Source organism: Setaria viridis, chromosome 6, assembly GCF_005286985.2.
Source record: "Setaria viridis chromosome 6, Setaria_viridis_v4.0, whole genome shotgun sequence".
NCBI classification, from domain to species: Eukaryota; Viridiplantae; Streptophyta; class Magnoliopsida; order Poales; family Poaceae; genus Setaria; species Setaria viridis.
This window is the reverse complement of record NC_048268.2, coordinates 2,836,922-2,858,062: the sequence shown is the minus strand read 5'-3', so window position 1 is coordinate 2,858,062 and position 21,141 is coordinate 2,836,922. Positions and strand designations below refer to the sequence as shown.

The window sequence follows — 21,141 nt, the reverse complement described above, 5'->3', positions numbered from 1 at the left end:
AAATTGCACTTTGACTGTCACAGTGCAAACTTATGCAAGATTCAACTCCACAAAGCTCGGCGTACAAACCTTTCAGCCAAATCAATTCTTTGCACGCTTCACAAATCGCCATATATTCTGCTTCAGTAGTAGACAAAGCAACAACCGACTGTAAAGTAGCTCTCCAACTCACAGCACAACTGCCAACAGTAAACACATAACCTGTAAGTGATCTTCGCCTGTCCAGATCAGCGGCATAATCTGAGTCCACATAGCCAATAAGACCCTCATCAGTTCTTCCAAACTTTAAACAGGAATTTGCTGTGCCTTTGAGGTACCTGAAAATCCACTGAACTGCCCTCCAATGTTCTTTGCCGGGATTAGACATATATCTACTAACAAGACTCATAGCATATGACAAATCTGGGCGAGAGCAAACCATGGCATACATCAAAGACCCAACAGCACTAGAATAAGGAACCTTTGACATGTATTTAATCTCTGCATCTGTACTAGGACACTGAGCAGCTGACAACTTGAAGTGAGGTGCAATAGGAGTACTTACAGCCTTAGCATCTTGCATGTTGAAACGCTGAAGAACTTTCTTGATATAATTTTGTTGACTAAGAAATAGCAAACCAGAATTTCGGTCTCTACTAATTTCCATACCAAGAATTTTCTTAGCACTACCAAGATCTTTCATATCAAATCCGCTACTCAATAGCTTCTTTAACTTATTGATTTCATTCTTACTCTTGGCAGCAATCAGCATATCATCAACATATATCAGCAAGTATATAGGTGATCCATTAACATGCTTGATATAGACACAGCTATCATACTTAGATCTTTTAAAACTGTGTGATAACATAAATGAATCAAACCTCTTGTTCCACTGTCGAGGGGACTGTTTCAAACCATACAAGGATCGCTTCAACTTGCACACATATTTCTCCTTGCCAGGCACTATGAAACCTTCTGGTTGGTCCATGTATATGTCCTCCTCAAGCTCTCCATGCAAAAACGCAGTCTTCACATCTAACTACTCAAGCTCAAGATCATGTGAAGCAACAACACTAAGGAAAGTGCGAATTGAACTGTGTTGTACCACTGGAGAGAAAACATCATTGTAGTCAACACCCAGAATTTGGCTGTAGCCTTTAGCAACTAACCTTGCCTTGTACTTTGGAGGCTCGCTTGGAGATAAACCCTCCTTTCTCTTGAAGATCCATTTGCAGCGGATGGCCTTCTTATTCTTAGGCAAAGGTACAAGTTCCCATGTACTGTTCTTCTCAAAAGATTGCATCTCCTCATGCATAGCCGAAATCCAGTTCTCAGTATCACCACAATGAATAGCTTCTTTATAGGTTGCTGGCTCATGAACATTCTCCACCTGTTCAGCACAACTCAAAGCATGGTAAGACAAATTACACTCTTCAATAAGACGGTGAGGAGGTACAACTGTCCTTTTGGACTTGCGTTGAGCAATGGGTAAGTCCTCCTCTGACTGCAAAATAGGAGGAGTTTGCTGAACATCATCATGAGCATCATCCGACCTTAAAGGGTCGGGCGTATCCGACCCCGCAACCGAGGGGTCTGGCGCATCAGCAACATCACGAGCGTTCTCCACCTGCATGCGCATACGTTGCAGTTCTTTGTCTGGAACTTGATCTGAGGGCAAACTATCAGTAAACATCACAGATTCATTGAAAATAACACTCCTGCTCATAAAAGTCTTTCCTGTTTCCGGGTTCCACAATTTATAGCCTTTGACACCCGAGCTATAACCAAGGAAAAGACACTTAACAGCTCTAGGCTCTAATTTTCCATTATCAACATGAGCATAAGCAGTGCATCCAAAAACTTTCAACTGTGAGTAATCAGCAGGCGTTCCAGACCATACCTCAATGGGAGTTCTTTTATTTAGTGGAATAGAAGGCGACCTGTTGATCAAGTAACAGGCAGTATTAGCAGCTTCAGCCCAAAAACGCTTGCTCATCCTGGCATTAGACAGCATGCAACGGGCTTTGGATATGATGGATCTGTTCATGCGTTCGGCCACACCATTCTGTTGTGGAGTATGGGGTATGGTGTGATGCCTTACAATGCCTTCCGTTCTGCAATAATCATTAAATTCACGCGAACAAAATTCTCCACCATTATCAGTACGAAGCAATTTCACCTTCCTTTCAGTTTGCCTTTCAATCATGACTTTCCAGTCCTTAAAAGCAGCAAAGGTATCATCTTTCTGTTTCAGAAAATAAGGCCAAACCCTTCTAGAGTAATTATCAATAATTGTGAGCATGTAACGAGCACCACCAAGCGAGGACTTATGGGAAGGGCCCCATAAATTAGCATGAATGTAATCAAGAGTACCTTTAGTGGTGTGAACAGAAGTGTTGAAACGTACCCTTTTATGCTTCCCGAAAATACAGTGCTCACAAAACTTCATTTTACTCGAAGTGCAGCCATCCAGTAGGTTTCTCCTCATCAATTCTGCCATACCATGGTGACTCATATGTCCCAGACGCATATGCCAAAGGTTAGTTTTACTAGGTTCCTCATTAGTAACAGCAGCAACAGCGGAATCAGAACCAGGTAAAGTACACCCTCTAAGGACATATAACTTTGCAGAATTGAGATCACCTTTCAAGCAGACAAGATTACCTTTTGATACCTTCAGAACACCATCTGAACCGGAATATTTGTAACCTTTTGCATCAAGCGTGCTCAAAGAGATAAGATTTCTGGACATCCCTGGTATATACCTGACGTTTTTCAGAGTGTGTGTCATGCCATCATGAGTCTTGATCTGAACTGATCCAATCCCCACAATGTCACACGGGCTATTATCTCCCATCCGCACAACATCCCCTTTCTGCACAGGCTTATACGAGCTAAACCAATTTCTGTTGATGCAAATATGAAATGAACATGCGGAATCAAGAATCCATTCATCATGACCAGCAACACAACCGGTAAATACCACCAGACTATCTCCAGATTCTTCATCAGACACGGCAGCAGCAACAGAGACCTTACCAGCCGACTTGTTTTTCTTCTTCTCCTTATTCTGTACTTTTCTGCAATCCTCAACAGTATGATTTGTTAGCTTGCAATAAACACAGAATTTTTTGTTACCATGCGGCTTGGACTTTGAACGGCCTCTCCTTTCATAGTTTTTTCTTCCATCATCATTGGAGGATCTGTTATCAGTTCTGCCTCTCACAAGCAAAGCATCGCCCTTGGAGGACGACGTCCTATCATTCTGCACCATATCTCTCATCTTCTCCCTTGACTGGAGAGCCTCATAAACTTCCTTTAAGGTTAGTTCATCACGGCTCAAGAGTATGGTGTCATGAAAATTTGCATACAAAGTTGGCAAAGAACATAACAGTAAAAGACCTAAGTCCTCATCATCATACTTCACCTCCATTGATACTAGATCGGCGACGATCTTCTTGAATTCAGCGATGTGGCTCATCACTGAATCTTCCTCCTTCATCTTCAAGGTGAACAGCTTCATCTTCATCTGCATCTTACTGGTTAGATCCTTGGACATACAGATCGATTCCAGTTTCAGCCATAGTTCTGCAGCAGTTTTTTCTTTCAGACACTCCTGCAAAATATCATTATGAAGATGCAACTGTATTAAGGCGAGTGCTTTCTGATCCTTGCGGATCTCTTCTAGAGTCCACTCGGCCTTCCTCTTTTTGAAGCTATCCAGCGCCTCATCATAATCATGAGTCTGCGCCAGAATCCCCCTCATCTTGACTTGCCATAGCGAGAACCGCGTGTCGTAGTTCAGCAGCGGTAGATCGAACTTCATCGACGTCGACATGAAACCAAACAGCAACCAAGGCTCTGGTACCATTTGTTATGAACGACGTATGGAATATGAAGTAAAGAATCAAACCGTAAAGGAGACACACGATTTACGTGGAAAACCCCTTCGATGTGAAGGGGAAAAACCACGGGCACCAGCCGGCAACAATCTCACTATCTCAAGAGTTTAGGGTTACACGCCTATGGTGGCTTACAAGAGAATCTGATAATCTCTCTTCTTTTTCCTACGTCTGTCGCACAAAACCCTAGCAAGGGTGTATGTATATATAGTACCGAAAACCCTAGACAGGGGGTATTGAGCTGTACGGACTCTTGGTCCCGTGCGAGGATGGAACTCCTCCTCGTCTAATCCTGGGTCTTCGTCCTGGAGTCGGATGCGCCCGGAACTCCGCCTCGCCTGACCCCAAGCTTGGGGTCGGATGCGCCTGACCCCTTAGAGGGTGGATCTCCGACTTGCCCGACCCCAAGTCCAGGGGTCGGAAGATTCTCCGCCTCGCCTGACCCCAAAGTCTAGGGGTCGGAAGATTCTCCGCCTCGCCCGACCCTGAGTGTCAGGGGTCGGGAAGGTCGGCCTTCATCCTGGAGTGAATTTGGAACAACTCCAACACTCCGAAGCTGTACATGTCACCATAGATTGAGACTTCGTTACCCAGTCCATACTCTGTTTGGAACACACATATACAGCTACAATGTTAAATGATAGAAAAAGGAGCAATGCATTTTACTTGCTTGTGGATTTCAATTTTCAATCAATCATGAAAGTAAAATGCAGTGTACTTGTTAGAACCTAACCTGGAGGAGCATATCCAATGGTTCCCCTTCTTGTAGCCCAACCACTTGATATGTCTGAGGGGTTAGTCTGGTCTTGATGCACAAATCTTGCGAGCCCAAAATCACCAACATGGGCAACCATGTCATTGTCAAGGAGAATATTGCTTGGCTTGAGATCACAATGAACTATCGGGGTTGGTTTGTAGTGGTGAAGATATTCGAGTGCAGAAGCGACATGAATGGCAATGTCTATCCGTTGGACAAGATCAATCCTACTATGGGTGCCATGTTCCCTGAGACGGTGGTGTAGCCACTGGTCTAGATTTCCATTTGGTAGGAAATCAAATACAATAGCTTTGAAATCAAGGCTACCGGAATCAATACTTGAACACACCGTCAAGATTTTCACAAGGTTTCGATGTCGAGCACATCTCAGAGTCTCACATTCTGCAATGAAACTTTGTGACGCCCCTCGCTGCTGAAGGTTGAGCACCTTCACAGCGACAACAACTTCTTGGTCATGGCTTATCATTGTTCCCTTGTAAACAGAGCCGAAGCTTCCAATGCCTATGAGGTTTTCAGAAGCAAAACTATTTGTTGCATTCATCAAGTTGACATATGAAACACTGACATACTGATCATTGATGAGTGGTAAGGCATGTTCTGCCTTTATCAACTTCCTTCTTTGATAACATAATACACATAGTGCAAGGAGCGAGGAGATTCCTAGAAAGGCAGTGGCTATGGAGACTATCATGACAAGTTTGTGTGATCGCTTAGTGTTGCTAGTGCTGCCATTATCTGAGCAAGATGGCAATTTCAGCTGAGCAATACCTCCACAGAGGCCAGAGTTTCCCTCGACTGAAAACGCGCTGGCATTAAGAAATATTCCTTGCTTTGGGACTTCACCATCAAAGTTATTGAAGGAGATATTCAGTTCTTCAAGACCTTTCACGTTACCAAAGAAGTCCGGAATATGACCAGACAAGTTGTTTCTTGAAAGATCAAGAACCAAGAGGGCCTTCAGTTGTCCCAATGACTCTGGAATTTTCCCTTGAAACATGTTCTCTTTCATAATGCAATACTGTAAGATTTGGCAATCGCCAAGAGAGTTGGGGATTTCCCCGGTTAACCTATTTCCAGATACATCAAGGGTCATAAGATTTTTCAGGTGACCAACTTCCGATGGCAACGATCCAGTTAGCATGTTCTCTCGGAACATCGCGTAGTTGGAAAGCGTGGGTATGAGGAGAACTTCTTTTGGTATTGGACCAGTAAGGCGATTGTGCTCCAGGGACATCGCCTGCAAAGGGCAACTACCAAGATTGGAAGGAATGGGACCCGTGAGCATGTTGCCATCAAGGGATAGTTTGGTGAGCACGGTGAGATTGCCAATTGTTGGTGGGATTTGCCCTGATAGCTTGTTGCCGAACAATTGAAGGTTGCTCAGCTTGTTAAGTTAGCCAATTGAGGTAGGGATAATACCAGTAAGGTTATTGAGATGCATACGAATGGCGTTCAAGTTGACAAGGTTGCCGATTTCTTGAGGTATTTGTCCACTTACCATGTTGCCCCATATGCTCAAGTACTCCATGCTCGTCGAAAGGTTTGTGATCGAGCTAGGAAGCACACCTCCCAGCTTGTTTCTAGCCAGACCAATGATCTTCAGATTGCTGCAGTTGGTCAGACTATCCATGAATCCCCAGTCACCATCAACATTTGCTTCCAGCTGGTTGGACTGCAGTAGCAGTGCCCACAAGTTCTTGAGGTGAGTTCCAAGGCAGTCCGGTATGACTCCAGAGAAGGAATTCTCCAGCATCTGTGCCTCCTCCAGCTTGGTGGCGTTGCAGAGCGACGGCGGGATGGCACCGTGTAACTGGTTGTAGTCAATGCTGAGCAGCGTGAGTCTGGGCAGCCTGCCACCGGCGTTCGGGGGCAGAGTCCCTGTGAGGTTGTTGTTCTGCACGACAAAATTCTGGAGAGTGGAGATGTTAAACACGGCGGAAGGTATGGATCCTTGGAGCATGTTGTAGTTGAGGTAGAGGGCGGTGAGAGCTTTGAGGTTGCCATGAGCGTCAGGGATGGCGCCGGCAAGGTTATTGCTTGTGAGGCTAAGGATGGTGAGGGAGGTGAGGTTGCCAAGGGAGGCAGGGATTGCTCCAGTGAGGTTGTTGCTGGTGAGGCGGAGGATGGTGAGGGTGGTGAGGTTGCCAAGGGAGGCAGGGATTGCTCCAGTGAGGTGGTTGTAGCGGAGACTGAGCTGCTGGAGGCGGTGCAGTGACCCCAGCGCTGGGGGCACCGGCCCCTGCAGCATGTTGTGGCTGAGATTGAGGCGCTCGAGGGAGGGCGGCAACGGGGAGGGCACGCCGCCGCCGAGGCGGTTCCTGGAGAGGTCGAGTCACCGGAGGTAGGTGAGGCTCGAGAGGGATGAAGGAGCCGCGGTGCCGGAGCTGGCCAGGTCGAGCCCGCGGAGGTCCAGCGTTGTCACGCGGCCGCGGTGGCACCCGCGCACCCCGCACGTGACGCCGCGCCACCCGCACGGCGCCGGCGCGGTCATGTTGCCGCCGCCCCATGATGCCAAGGCCCCGTATGGGTCGTCCGTGATGAGGGACCGGAACTGCATGAGCGCACGGTGGTCAGCGCCGGTGCTGTCACTTCCCGCGGAGGCCGATGTCCATGCTGGAGATGCAAGGAGGGAGGCCACGAGTAGGATGGAACAACGGTGCTCCATGGCTGTCCGCATAGCTTGGCTCTGTGCTCCTTGATGCAGCGAGTAATAACAAGGCTATTTAAGATGCCGATTCAATCTCGCAAGTCTCTAATTTCCAAGTCACCAAGTCAATGAGGTCTTCTTCCAACTTTGTCCATAGTGACCATATCCACGGGTCGTCCTCCAACATCCAGTTGGATGAAAGTTCGGTGACCTTGCTGCGTCGCCAACCTCCAAAACTTGCCAGCTGCACTGCCGTGACATTGGTACGGATTTTCCGAGCATCCTCCTCGCAAGCCGGTAGCAGTCCCAACCCACGGTGTCCATAGTGTCACGTCACAAGGACTGTAGCAATTTCGACCTGTGGGGTCTCAGTAAATTTGCGCCGCATCTTCTCCAACGTTTGCCGCATCCTGTTCGCTCAGCTTCTTTATAGGGAGATGAGGTATTTATGTATGGTTCGATTGCTCCCCTACCTTATCTTAACCATCCTATCAATATACTATAGCACGGATCTTAAATACTGGGAGTTATGCTAAAAAAAGCTGGTAGAAGTTGTAGGTTTCCGTTATTTTAGAGGTATGACATGACTATTACAGAGTCCACGTGAAGAAAACGCCAAGTGGAAAGCTGAAAACAACTGGACCGGCATCCGTGCAGAGCGTTGCAAAATTGGGCCGTAGAAGAGGATCGAACGGGTGCACAAGAACTACAGATGGGACTGAAAAAATCAATTCACGCCTCTAAAAAAAAGAAAAGACAAAAGAAAAAACGATTCACGCACATAGCAGAATTTTACTTGAGTGATAGTTAGGAATTCCGTTTCTTACTTTCTTGCATTAAGCTATTCTATAGTAGTGCTGGACTTTTTATACGTACTAATGTAAAGATACTATACTCATAATAAACTTGAATAAGTTTGAGGTATGATGTGGGGTGTCGGTGTGGAGGTATCAGATTAGTGCCTTACAATATGCTGTTACGTTCAGTTGATTCTTTAACTATTCATCATTTCAGCTGTAAAATGGAGTAAGACAGTTCGTATTGAAAGTGTACTTTTCTTTGTTTCCAGTAACATGCTCCAAAAATTTGGGTTTAACTTGTCTAGTGTGGTCTCAGAACTGCTCCAAACTACACATGTAAATAGTCAGCCTCACCCCCAGGAAACAGAGCACTGCTTTGGGCCGAACTACACACTAGAACAGCAAATACAATGTTGCTGCACTTTATAACTGAGTGCTGGCCGTTAAGCCACACCTGAAGTGCTCCAAACTACACATGTATCATACATAAACCAGATTTACAAACTGCAAACTTCAAGACTACGGCAGCGACTTACGACTTCCGCAAACCCCTCATTGTTCAGTATAGGACTTGAGATGAATTGATCAGAGACTACCAGTAATGGATGCAAGTAAAAAAAGATTTGGTGTCATCACATGTCACATTTTCAGATCTGAAGTCAAAATCCGATCTTCGTCAAACTTCGGCGAGATTTTCCAGCGAAACCGTGGACTTCCGACGAAAACCGACACCCGATGGAGTTCCTCTCTTCGAGCTCTACGCCGTGGTGCAGTGGATTGCGCGAATCCGATACCGGCTCCGTCGTCTTCCCCAACTCCGGCGAGCTTTTCCGCCGCCATTGCTCATCATCGGTCGAAGGTGAGCACACCATCTCATTCGTCTCATCGTCCTTGTTCCGTTTTGCTCGTTCAATCGCGAGTTTAGGAGTCATTCTCGGCAAATCCCTCTTTTTTTCCCCTTTGTTTCCCTGTCTGTTCCTGTTCATCTGGCCATGGCCACGGCGCCGTGCAGCCTCGCCGCCTCCTGGGCACCCGCGCCGGGCCACCACCTCCTGCCCCAGCCTGCGCCGCCAACACCGCCGCCGGTGCGCCGCCTTGCGCTACCCCTGCACCACCACCGTTGCCCGTTCGCTCACGCCACCGCCAGTCACCGCCCGTGCCTTGCGCGCCGCTCAACGCACCGCCACACGAGCCGCCACACACCGCCACCAGAGCTGCACCGCCACCGCCGCGCCCTTGGCCCAGCCCCGGCCGCCGCCGCGGGCAAGCCGGCCGCCCAGAGCAACCGACGCCATCCAGTCAACCAGCGGATGGAGGTTGAAGATGAGATGGCGAATTTGCGTCAAAGCCCCTAGAAGATCCTGTAATATTTAGTTTATCTCCTATGTCTTGCAACTTTCTCGAAAACCCCCTGAATCTTTCGGTTTCCTTGCAATCTAATCCATGTCGTGACTTTTGCAGATCTAACCCTTAGCTTTATCCTTTTTGGAGTAGTGTTTCTTGTGTCTTGCAGACCTTTTCTGCTAGTCCTCCCAATCTATGGTTACTTACGTTTAGGTTCTTGCAATCTTGTTTATCTCATAGAATCTAGTTTTAGCTCCGTTTTAGTCCGTTCAAATTGCGTTAGGTTCGTGATGACATAAATTACACATTAGTGGTAATGTTTTTCTTCTAGCATATTGTTGAAAATAAAGTAAATATTAATTTGATTAATACCTGTTAAACATGTCCTCCTTTGAATAAAAGGTATTTAGTGCTATACACCGTTGTTCATAATGGATGTTAACTAGATTAATGCTTACTTCATAGGCTTTCCTAAATAAAAGCTAATAGAGCTACACCTCGCCTTTGCATGAACTAAATGTTAATTTACTTAATGTTCAATACTGAATCAACCTTCCTAAATAAAAGTTGATTAGGATTCTACCCCAGCTTTGATAAATAAATATTAACTTGATAAATATCAACATATGATATGTTTTCAATAGCAATTTGACCCACCTAAATAATAAAGTATACGTGTAGATGTTTCACATAGTTTAGACTTTCTAAAGTCAGATGTTAAATGGCATAATCTATACTTCAATATTTCTAATTAAAATATGATTAAGTTATAACTCAGTTTTTCTTCCTTATTGATAAAATAACTGATGATAATATGAATGTGTTTTCTAAATGAAGTTTGTTTAGCTCAACACGACATATATATTTATTCTGTTTTCATCTTTATACAGTTAAGTGTGTAATTGGTCTAATTTATACATGAACATTTATAAATAAAACTTGACTAGGATTTATCTCGGTCTTTGCAAATAAAATATAATTTGTATTAGTTCCAACTTGGGGTATTTTCTTTCTGAAATATCCTTTACACATGCTTTGCTAATTAAAATAAACCTAGCTTATAGACCTTTGTGCTTTCATAAATGCAAATCGTTCGATAGCCGTTCTTTGCCAGCTTTACCCCAGAATCTCTTTTGTAATGCTTTGGATCTTTCCAGTTCTAATTCAAGCTCAGATCCAGTTGTTCTATAAATCTAACCAAGCTTTTCCTTTTCAAGCATAGTTTGTGTGCCTTAGTGATCCAAATAGTTTATCTTAGAGTTTCTATTCTGCCTGGTAGTTCTGTGTCTTACTGAGTAATTTTATGCTGCTCAATTTCTCTGTCTAATTAATCCTATCATGCTTGTTCGATATTTTCCCTGAGAATCTTGTCTCATAGGTCTTTCAGCTATCTCTTTAGACAAATCTTGCTAGTTCCGTTCTCAGCGTTTCCTATATTCGCGTAGTCATAGAATTGACCCCTATCCTCTAGTATGCTCTTTTAAAGCTTTTCTTTTGTTTTGATGTATTGTTCTTAGTTGTACTTGTTTGCTGTTTTGTATGTTTGTGCCAATGTTTGATGTTTACTTCGAGTAGAAGGATCGCTGTTCGGAAGATTTGAAGAGTAAAAGTTTCAAGAGAGCAAGAACCAAAGAGCAGTAAGAGTAACTTTTTGTTAGAGAAAGGCAATTGTGTCCTTGTACTTTTATCCCAATAACTTTATTAGTCACTATTGCATATGCTTGCATTTAATTTGATGGGTCCTATTAAGGTTTGCCTAGTTTCATATGATCATTCCTTGTCAACCTGGGTTTATCTTTCTGTTGGGTAGCTATGCTTAGCTGCTATACTTGGGATATGGTTGTTCTAATGAAATCAATGATTAAACCTATTTTTATTTATGTTATACATTTCTTTAATACAAGATCACTATGTTTAATCGGAACATGGAGTGACCACTCAGGAAAACAGTGCTACCACAAGACTAAATGGCTCTGGTTTTGGCTAAATAATTAGAAACTCTAGTATGGGATAATCTTACCGAAAGGGAAAGAGGGGAGGCGTTGATGGGATATAGCACTCGCTCTCTTGGGAAGTGGACTTTTCTAAGACACTATACTCACTAGGGGACTGTTATGCTTTGCTTCGGCCTGAAACCTTAGCGGGTTACCACTTACTAGCGAATATTTGTAAAGGCCTTGTAGCATCCCTATGCAATCACACCTCGGAAGTGTGGTATGATGCCTTGCAAACACCGCATGGTCGGGTCCAAAGTTCTTTTGAACTTTTACGCGACTTGTGGGTAAAGATGTGCGACCTCTGCAGAGTGTAAAACTGATCGATCAGCCGTGCTCACAGTCAAGAGCGGCCTGGACCCTCACATGATAATTGAACTTGAAGATGGACTTAAACTGTGGTTTATGATATGTCTATGTTTCTACCATATGCTTATGGCTTATGGTTATTAATTGTGGGTTGGTATATACTTGTACCTTAGTAAACGGGTGCTAATAAAATTTTACCAACTAAAAATGTTTAATGCAGTCAATCAGTCAGCCTTTCGTTAATTAAGCCTTGCATTCATATCTTTCCCACACTTGCTGAGTACGACATGTGCTCACCCTTGCTATAATCAACGTTGCTCAGAAGAAGAAGCTGCTATGAAGTTGTTGTGAAGATGATGCTGAGTTCTAGGCGTACGCAATCCTAGTCGACTGCCTGTGAGTTTGGAGCCTCCGTTTTCAGGGTTTAAGCTGCGTGTCTCTGATAGTCTCGTAAGTCTTTATTTGTATCTTTTTACGTGATACTATTGCTGTTATTCACTAATGCTGTCACTATATGTATGAAACTAGATCCTGGCAATATAGGTAGCACTTGGTTTTGTTTTAAAATCGGGTGTGACATCCAGTCTCCATGGTAGAGGTCAAACCTCAGCTTCCCAAAGACCCTGAAGCATAAGCCCAACGTCATTGCCTTCATTCTTTCCAGATACACGACGACCAGAGCAGAGGACAGTAGGCCATTGTCCAGGCAACCAGACATGTTTAATCTTGGTGCAGATGATTATAGCATTCAGAGGTCGTAACCCAACATTGTAGCATTCAGAGGTGAAATGATCGCAGATAATTATGGATGTAAGTAAAAATCTTGGTGTCACCAGTCATCACAGGTCACATTGCGCAACTTGGGGCGCATAAACAGAGTTACAGAGGGAACCAGTAGTCTTCCCAGCAGTTGTGATCATAGGCATCATCATCCCTTGCCGCCTCTCCACGAAGAGGTTGAACATCAGCTTCGCAGAGATCATGCAGCATAAGCCCATTATTTTTGCCTTCGTTCTCTCCAGTCACACGATGATCAGGGCAGAGAGCAATAGGCCATTGTCCAGGCAACCAAACATGTTTAATCTTGGTGCAGCGAGCACGGAGTTCATTGCTAACGTTGTAACATTCGGAGATGTCAAAGAACTTGAGACGAGGGCAGCCCTTCAGGATAGCATAGACGCCTTTGTCGGTCAGGCGGTTGCCTCCCATCTGGAGAAGCCGCAGCTCGTGCATGGTTTCTGCAATGGTGAAGGCGTATGCATGCTGAGATAAACTGAAATGATTCATGTACGCATCTTAGGCATCTTGTTTCATTCCACTTTCCGAAACATTCAGAAATATTTGTTTTAGTGACTTGTCTTCTCCCTTACATCTTAGATATCGAGCCTTATTCATGATGACGTTTTGGACGATGCTGATACTAGGCGTGCCATGGACTCATTGAACTTCAAAGTGGGGAAGAAAGTAATATCATATACTTTTTCTACAATGGCTAACTTGTATATTTAGGGCCAAATAGTTTAATATGGCAGTTATTTCAGTGGAAGGTAATGGTGAATCAATTCTTTTTTGGAAAGACAGATGGTTGGAGGGCAAAACCATAGCCGAAACTGCTCCAAACTTGTTCCAAACCATCCCTAAAAGAACTAGAACTGTCGCTCAGGCCCTCTCTAATAGGCGGTGGGTCACTGGTATCAGGGGAGGACTCATTGTGGAAGTCGTGATGGTGTACCTATTATTATGGGACCAATTGGATGGTGTCCTGCTGCAACAAGATACCCCTGACCAATACATTTGGAAGCTGACCCAATCTGGTTTATACTCCAGTAAGTCTGCATATGAGGCCTTTTTTGTGGCATTTTCTGCAGCTGTGTCTCTTGACAATACTGAGGTGCGATGTTTCTCCTTTGTAAAGGCTAACAAGTTATATTATTTTCCTTCATCTTTGTTTGACTTTGTTGGGAATATTGCTATCGAGGATAAAATAGACTATGAGTGGGGGCTAAAAAAATACAACTGAAAGAACAAAATCACTTTAGTTTTTAGCATGCGAGCTGCCATGTCACTCTGCATCTTCTCCCATTTCTTTCAACATCAGATTATGTCAGTTCCTTTCCAGTCTGTACCTTTTGCATGTTCATAACGTCAAGATACCGAAATTATTTTTAATTCTGCAGGTTGTATCATTACTAGCAACTGCTGTAAATAATCTTGTTACTGGTGAGCTTATGCAGATGTCAATAACTCCAGCACAGCGCTGCAGGTACATATCCAATTCATTTTATCATTTTCTTGCATCAAGCTATTGCCTAGTGCTTGAGATTTTACTAATGAAAGATAGCACCCATAAACTTTGATAAGTTTGAGATATGATGTGGGGTCAGTGTGGAGGTAGCATATTAGTGCCTTAGAATGTGTTGTTATGCTCAGTTGATTCTTTAACTCTTCATTATTTGGGCTGTCATATGTGTGCAAGTAGCTGTTTAGCTTAGAGTGGATATGTACTGACGTTACTTTTCATCAACTATCATCAAATCAAAGTCCAGGAAAAATGTTCACTACTTAATATAATGCCAATCACAATTAAATAGATCATTGGTGCTAATCTATCTACTAAAAACTTGGATAACCTTGTTCTGGATTGAGCAGATTCAAGAACTGTGTCCACCCCGACGACGATGACGACCACAAGAGCCGTGTCGTCCCCTCCGTCCACGATGCCATGCTGGTCCACGAGGTCGCCGCCATCCAGAACCTACACGCCTAGGCTGTTGCGGTCCAGAACATCCGCAGCCTCATCCTGATCATCCTCGACGTCACCTCCACCAACTATGCTTGCTGGCACGAGCAGTTCCTGCTCATGGTCAGGAAATTCTCCCTCGATGCCCACATCCTTCAGGATCGTCCCCTCCCTGGTCATCCAGATTGGGCGCGGATGGATTGCGTCATCTGGTCTTGGGTCTACGTCACCCTCTCCAACGATCTCGCCGACACTGTGATGGCGCTCGGCGCCACCGCCCGCTCCGTCTGGCTTGCCATTGAATCCCAGTTTCTTGACAACCGCGAGACTCGCGCTCTCCTCCTTGACGCCCAGTTCTGCACCTTCCTTCAAGGCGACCTATCCATCACCGACTACTGCAGGCGCCTGAAGGCCATGGTGGATGCCCTCGGCGAGCTCGGCGAGCGCGTCACCGACCAGTCCCTCATCCTCAACGTCATCCGCGGCCTCAACACCAAGTAGGCCACCATCGGTCTCCATCTTCGTCACGGTCGCCCGTTCTCGATGTTCCTGGAGGGCTGCAATGACCTACTGCTTGAGGAGCTCACCTCCACGCAGGCCGTCCTCGGAGCACTCCACCGCTCTCCTCGCTGCTGGCTCAGGCACCCCCACGCATTTGGCCCGGCTGCCCCAGCCCCCACAGCAACACCGCTCTGGGAGCGGCTCCTCCAAGCCTCATCGCAGCAAGCGCAACTTCGGTGGCCGCACCTCCAAGGGCGGCAACTCCTGCAGTGGCGGCGGTGCCGACCAGCGCCCCCCTAGCGGCGCCAAGCAAGGCGCCTCCCAGAGCTCCTCCGACATCGCCCCCTAGCCCTCCTTCCAGAACCCGTGGACTGGGGCCATCCAGATGTGGCCCGGTGCACGCGTTCAGCAGGCTGAGGCGTACCCTCATGCCATGTTGGCCTAGTACTCCACGCATGCATAGCATACGCAGCTCCAGGCATTCCAAGCGGCCCAGTTTGAGGCCACCCAGCTGCAGGCTGTCTAGTTGCAGGCTGCCCAGGCGCAGGCCTAGACATACCAGGCTGCTCTGGTGCAGGCCCTGCAGCAAGCGCCATACCAACCCTCTGGCCACTTGAGCACCGCCGCCAGCACGCCGTCGTGGGATCAGCAGTCCCTTGCCTCCACCTTCATCACTATGACGCTAAACCAGCTGCAGCAGCATGAGTGGTACTTCGACTGAGGTGCTACCTCCCATATGACCTCTGATGCTCGTTCCCTTTTGCACAATTTCACCCAGTGGTACCCTTTTCCTTCAGCTATTGTTGTTGATGATGGTTCTTTACTTCCTGTCACTTGTACTGGCACAACTATTCTTCTCGGTTCTTTGCATCTTAATAATGTCCTTGTTTCCCGCAAGCTTATTAAGAATCTTATTTTCGTGCGCCAGTTTACTACCAATAACAACTGCTCAATTAAATTTGACCCATCTGGTTGTTCTGTGAAGGATCTTCGGTCCAGGAACGTGATCGTCAGGTGCAATAGTTTGGGTCCACTATACCCCTTGCACCTCCCTGCTGCTGCTGCTCTCACTGTTGGCGCCACCTCTATGGTCTGGCATCACCGTCTCGGCCATCCCGGGATGGAGGCCCTTTCCCGTCTTGCGCATATTTTACCGTCCTGTAATAAAGACATTAACTCATCTCTCTGTCATGCGTGTCAGCTCGGACGACACACCCGTCTTCCCTTTCGGGTGTCCTCCTCTCGAGCCTCCAGGAATTTTGATCTTATTCATTGTGATCTTTGGACGTCACCTATTCCTAACATCTCGGGTTTTAAATACTACTTGATTATTCTCGATGATTGCTCTCATTTTTCCTTGAGTTTTCCCTTGCGGTTGAAATATGACACGTTTGATACTCTTGCTAACTTCTTTTCCTACGTGACTATATAGTTTGGTGCCACAATTAAGGCCGTCCAGTGCAACAACGATCACGAGTTTGACAACTCCAGCGCCCGCACGTTCTTCCTCTCCCGTGGCGTCCACTTCCGCATGTCATGTCCATACACGTCGTCGCAAAATGGTCGAGCTGAGCGGATCATTTGCACTACGAACAACATCCTCCGCTCCCTCCTCTTCCAAGAAAGCCTTCCCCTCACTATTGGGTCAAAGCTCTCCACGCCACGACATATCTGCTCAACATGCTACCTACCAAGACCCTTGCTTTTCGCATTCCACATGAGGCGTTGTACGGCACTGCACCATCCTATGATCACCTCCACGTCTTTGGTTGTAGATGTTATCCCAACCTTTCCACCACAGTCAGTCACAAGTTAGCACCATGGTCCACCTCGTGTATCTTTCTTGGATATTCCGCTCATCATAAAGGGTACCGCTGTTTTGACCTTGGTTCTAACTGAATCATCATCTCCCGACATGTCACCTTTGACGAGTCCTCATTTCCCTACGCTGAGAAATCCTCTCCACCTTCCCCGGTGGATTACAGTTTTTTGGATGATGCTACTGACCCTGTGCCGGTTCCCAACGGAACATTACAGCCCGCTTTGCCTGCAGGTCCCACTGGCGCCGTCAGCACCCCCCGCCGTGCCCCCTACGGTGCCCGTCCTGGCGCCCACTGGCGCCGTCCCGACGCCTCCTGGTGTTGCCCTGACACCCCTGCTAGCACCTCCCAGCACCACCTCGTCGCCCCCTAGCATCGCCCTGACGCCCTGGCGCCCCTATTGATGCCCCTTTGCGCCCCTGGCACGTCATCTGCCCCCGCTGGTGCCCCTGGTGCATCGCCAGAGCCCACCGGCACCTCCTGGCGTCACCCTGGTGTCCCTGCTGGCAGACCTGGAGTTCCCGCTAGCGCCCCTGGTGCGTCCCCTGGAGTTCCCGCTAGTGCCCCTGGAGCGTCGTCGCCTGGCGGATCCCCAGCGCTAGCTTGCCCCCTGGCTCCATGGGTCCCTCCTGGCTTCGACTCGACACCACTCCGCTTCGTCTACACGTGCCGCTCTGCCGCCCCTCATCTCCCATCACCGCTGCCAACCTTTGACGTCAGCCCCACCACCAGCGCACCAGGAATCGATCCAGGAGCTCGGGCTCCAGTCCTTACCAAAGGAGCTGCGCTATTCCGCCCGTCATCAACCAGCATGGCATGACCACCCGTGCCATGCTTGGGTTCCGTCAGCCTATTCTATTCCACACTGTGCCGTTATCTCTGGTTCCAAAGTCCTTGCCCTTGTTGATCCTAATTGGCGGGCTACTATGGAAGATGAACATGTGACGCTTCTCCAGAACAACACATGGGAGGTTGTGCCTCGTCCGTCGCGTGCTAATATTGTCACTGGTAAGTGGATATTCAAGCACAAGTTCAATTCGGATGGCTCTCTTAATTGGTACAAGGCTCGATGGGTTCTTCACGGCTTCACTCAGTGGCTAGGGGTGGACTTTGATGAGACTTTCAGTCCGGTCATCAAGCCTGCTACTGTCCGGACAGTTTTGTCGCTGGCACTCTCTCGTCACTGGCCTGTTCACCAGCTACATGTAAAGAATGCATTTCTCCATGGCACTCTTTCCAAGACTGTGTATTGTGCTCAGCTTGCTGGTTTTGAGGATTCTGCTCATCCAGACTTCGTTTGCCGCCTCAACAAGTCTCTGTACGGCCTGAAGCAAGCTCTTCGCGCCTGGCATAGTTAGTTTGCAGCTTATTATCAGTCTGTTGGCTTTGTGGAGGTCAAGTCTGACGCCTTGCTGTTTGTGTTTCACCGGGGCGTCGAGATCACGTATCTCTTGCTCTATGTTGATGACATTGTACTCACGACTTCTTTCCCAACGTTGCTTCGATAGATTATTCAGGCTTTGCAGCGGGAGTTCTCTATGAAGGATCTTGGGCCTCTTCATCACTTCTTGGGTATGCGTGTGCAGCCTATTGTTGGTGGAGGATTTCTGTTGTCTCGGTGGCAGTACATGCTTGATATCCTGGATCGTGCTAGCATGGCTGAGTGTAGGCCATGCTCCACTCCCGTTGACACCAATCCTAAGGTGTCGACTGCTTCAGGTTCCCCTGTCACCAATGCCTTGGATTTTCATAGTCTCGCCAGCGCTTTGCAGTATGTCACTTTCACCAGGCTGGATATTGCCTACGCCGTTCAGCAAGTCTGTCTCCACATGCATGATCCGCGAGAGCCTCATCTTGCTGCCTTGAAGCGCATCCTCCAGTACATCCGTGGCACTCTCCATCTCGGCTTACTGCTGCGCCCATGTTCAGGTCAAGATTCATTGGTGGTATACTTTGATGCTGATTGGGCAGGCTGTCCAGACACTCGCAAATCCACTTCCGACTATGCGGTCTTCCTTGGCGACAACCTGGTTTCTTGGTCCTCCAAGCGACAGCACACCATCTCCAGGTCTAGTGCCGAAGCTGAGTACCGCGTCGTGGCCAATGCCATCGCCAAAGCTACCTAGCCATGCCAGCTTCTTCAAGAGCTCCATGCCCCACTTCGCCGTGCCTCCTTGGTGTATTGTGACAATATCAGCGCGATCTACATGTCTTCCAACCCGGTTCAGCATCAGCGCACCAAACATATTGAGATCGACCTTCACTTCGTTCGGGAGCGCGTTGCTATGGGTGACGTTTGAGTACTACATGTTCCCACATCGTCTTAGTACGCCGACATCTTCACCAAGGGGTTACCTTCTTCTGTATTCACAGAGTTTAGGTCCAGTCTAAACATTCGTGGTACCGACGATTAGACTGCGGGAGCGTGTTAGAATATGTGTAATTGGGCTAGAGCCCGGCTAGGCCCATGTGCTGCCGGCCCCCTGATAGGCGCCTGTGCTATGCCGCCGGCCCCTGTCAGGTCAGGCGCCAGGGTTTACTGTAGGATAGGCAAGGGCTCCTCCTAACCCTAGGACCTTATCCTATGTATGTGTACGTGCTATGCACCTTCATAATCAATCTACAATTTCCCTAGCCATATTTGCTTTCAAATGTCACACCTGTTCATGGATGCTTGTACAGCATGGACTATTATTTGCAGAAGACATACTACAAGACAGCTGCAAAGCTATTGCTGTCCTCGCTGAGCAAACAACAGAAGTACAAGCTCTTGCTTATCAGTATGGCACACACTTGGTGTGTTGTATTTTTCCTTAGACAGAAGCTGTTCCTATTTTTGCTAGACAAGTGAACTGTTAAGATGACCTACACTCTCTTCCAGGGCATAGCATATCAGTTGATCAATGACATCCTCGATTTCACAGGCACATCAACTTCACTAGGCAAAGCCTCCTTGTCTGATATCCATCAAGTAATACAGTTATTCACTCAATATTTCCTCAGTAGTATTTTACTTTTTAAGATATCAATGACATGTAAGGTGTTGTGGACAATTTCTTTGGCAAGAAGTTCCACCGAAGGAACAAAGGGGCAGATAATCCGGGTTCAGCAGATCAGTTAGAATTAGCTAAGGATTAGACTCCTAGTTGGTTAAGAATTGTAACAGAATTAGATTGGAGATAGAGTCCTAGTTAGATTAGAATTGAGTCCTAGTCAGTTAAGGATTGTTGGCTGGCCCAATATATAAGGGTCCTAGGCGCCATAGGTTAGGATCTAGCAGATCCTAAACTCAGAGCCTCCCAGGGAGGGCGAGTAGGTACCTGTTGATCTGCTATTGTACTCCTTGCCCAATAAACTAGCCATATCATAAGGAATCATATATAACCTGTATGGACAGGGAATTGTGATAGCTCCCATACTTTTTGCGATGGAAGAATTCTCTGAACTGCATGAGATTGTTGAGCAGGGATTTGATGACCCTTTAAATGTTATAAGATGGTTCCTATTGCAAGTGTATTTTTTTTTGAAAGGAAAGTGTACTTTTCTTTGTTTCCAGTAATATAATCCAACTATTTGGGTTGTGAAATGCTCATAAGTTGTCTAGTGTGGTCTCAGAACTGCTCAATTTTACACTTGTAGGCCCTCAAACACCTTTCAAAAAAGTCAGGGAATCGAGAGGACGAGGTCTCTTGCTGCTGAACATGCAAAACTGGCAGTGGGCGCTATCGATGATCTTCCTGATAGTGAGGATCAAGTTGTGCTTCACTCGAGGCAAGCGCTCAAAGATCTTACTCAAAAGTTCATGAGAAGAACAAAGTGAATTGGTGAAGCAGAAAATGTAGTATTGGTTAAACATGCCAGCAGGCAGTAGAATCCATAATGATGCATCATTTCATTTAAAAATGTAACAATGCATCATGCATGTTTTTGTTGCTGAACAGTTTATTATTGGTGACTGATGAGAACTTCAGCAGGTTTGGAACAAGAGCTTTACCTCTGTTTTTCCTCCATTTATACCATTCATCTATTTCTGCAGATTGCATGATGACAGGCATAACCGCATAATGCCAGCGTAGAAGTAGTTGGATGCAAAAAGTTGCCTTCTGAGTATGTATTATGTAGATAGCAAAACTACATATCTCTGAATAATTGGAGTAAAACATTCATAGATCTTCAAAGAAACACACACTGCGATCTTTTCATATGAAAATCATTCTCTTTAATTACATGGGCCACATCATATATTAAGATAATCTAAACAATGTACTCTAGGCCCTGATGTGCAGGTGGATGCGATACTGGCGTCCATTGTGTATGCAACGTC

The 21,141-nt window shown here is 46.5% G+C and overlaps 2 pseudogenes; one reads left to right on the top strand and one right to left on the bottom strand.

Annotated features, from left to right (window-relative positions):
* Positions 1-3,729: 3,729 nt before the first annotated feature.
* On the bottom strand, positions 3,730-7,563 carry LOC117859880 (receptor kinase-like protein Xa21; annotated as a pseudogene).
* A 5,465-nt stretch (positions 7,564-13,028) lies between these two features.
* LOC140223101 (solanesyl-diphosphate synthase 1, mitochondrial-like) lies at positions 13,029-21,027 on the top strand (annotated as a pseudogene).
* Positions 21,028-21,141: the final 114 nt, after the last annotated feature.